This window comes from Salvelinus sp. IW2-2015, unplaced genomic scaffold (assembly GCF_002910315.2).
Source record: "Salvelinus sp. IW2-2015 unplaced genomic scaffold, ASM291031v2 Un_scaffold1996, whole genome shotgun sequence".
Lineage (NCBI taxonomy): Eukaryota > Metazoa > Chordata > Actinopteri > Salmoniformes > Salmonidae > Salvelinus > Salvelinus sp. IW2-2015.
In genome coordinates, this window is record NW_019943346.1 from 29,362 (window position 1) to 31,162 (window position 1,801).

Genomic DNA, 1,801 nt, shown 5'->3' on the forward strand with positions numbered 1-1,801 from the left:
AATCTGTCGTTCTGCCCCCTGAACAAGGTAGTTAACCCACTGTTCCTGGCCCGTCATTGAAAAAATAATTGTTCTTAACTGACTTGCCTAGTTAAATAAAGGTCAAATAAATAATAAATAGTAGAGATCCTACTGAGTTTATCCCACCCCACTTTAGCTGAGGCAGGTGAAAATGTTCTCTCTACAAGCCAATTAAGTACCCTGAATACCGTGTGTTGCATTGCAGTGAATTGGGTGGGTGGACTCACCAGTACTCTGTATTAAACTGTTGCCACAGCACAAGAGACCCATTAAGTTTAACAGACTCAATTGAGTAATTCCAATATTAGTTATTTTAATAAAAGTGTATTTATTTAAATAAAGACCTAACAATAGCTTTCAACATACCAGTATTTGTGTAAAATACATCATTTTTTTGTTGTTGAAACCCTGTGAATTGCAATTGTACTGCACTGGAGTGCAAAAAACAAAAGTTTAGCATGTCCCTTGGCGTGGGAACTCTTATTTTGAAGAAATAAATCCTTGATGGTGCTGCAAGGTTTTTATTCTGACTGCTAGGAGAACGGTCAACTCGTCCACACACACAAAAATACGAATTTGGTGCGAATATTACTGAAAGCCCCATTGGTCGAACAGCTGTGGTCACATTGCATGATGCGCTATTCTGATTGGKSWWMMKWWTTSMWKSAAWWMKKWWSMCCAATCACGGCACGGTTTGCTAGAGTGGCTTTATTTGAGATCACCTTCTCACTTGTCCGGACACGTGAGCATCGGAGGGGAAGGTTATTTCTCGCCAAGTATAATTTCTAAATGATCCATAGGGTAAGAGAAGATTTATTAAATTTATTCACAATATACCGTTTACACATATAATATATTACAATATTGATTGCACGCTCGCTCGTTTGTTTATCATGTTACCGTTTTGATGTGTTCTATGAACCGTGTTTTCGTGAATATTCTACTGTATACTGTACTGATAGCAAGGTAACTCTACCGAACGTGCATGAAATTAATACACTATAAGTGATGTGGGTGACCATTTTCTAATTTGTTCGGGGATTTTGAAACCGTTTCCCCCCCCCCAGGTTTGAATGAGGATGCTTCTGCTTCTTTGGTCCGGACTCGCATCCCATGGTGCAAAGTGAAACGGGAGTCCTAGCCTGCCGAACCGAAGCTGTCAACAGAAAGCCTACACCAGCAGCACCAGCAGTTCTTGCATCCATCATCAGCCAAAACATTCAGAAGTGCTGCTTCCAGATGTCTCTACTAGAAGATATATTTGATCTGTTGCGAAATGTCTTTGAGTATTTCGGAGTCTCTCCTGACATGGTAAAAAAAAAAAGAGTTACATATCACACATGCAGTGGCTCAATTTTATAGGATGCTTGTTTTGAGACTGTACCAACAGATTGAAGATTTGAAGAGTGCTTATTGCCAATAAGTGTGTGTGTGTGTGTGTGTGTGTGTGTGTGTGTGTGTGTGTGTGTGTGTGTGTGTGTTTCAGCTGGTTCCAGTGTGGGAGAGCCAGTTGTGTGGTCAGTACCGGAGCCTGGTGCGGATGATCGGGACCAACCTCCCATTGACCCCGTCTCCACGTATCCACTTCCAGGTCAATATGAATATAAACTGGTTAATACAGGTCTAGCATCATCTGAAGTAATACATCGGTCTACTCCGTAACCGTTGACTCCGTAACCCGTTGACTCTGTAACCGTTGACTCTGTAACCGTTGACTCTGTAACCCGTTGACTCTGTAACCCGTTGACTCCGTAACCGTTGACTCCGTAACCGTTGACTC

At 41.7% G+C, this 1,801-nt stretch overlaps 1 non-coding gene across 1 annotated transcript; it reads left to right on the top strand.

Moving 5' to 3' along the window:
- Positions 1 to 743: 743 nt before the first annotated feature.
- On the top strand, positions 744 to 1,612 carry mtfr2 (mitochondrial fission regulator 2). Its single transcript, XR_011476297.1, has 3 exons — positions 744 to 822; positions 1,089 to 1,332; positions 1,508 to 1,612. It is a non-coding gene; the product is annotated as a mitochondrial fission regulator 2 (transcript).
- The last annotated feature ends 189 nt before the right edge of the window (positions 1,613 to 1,801 follow it).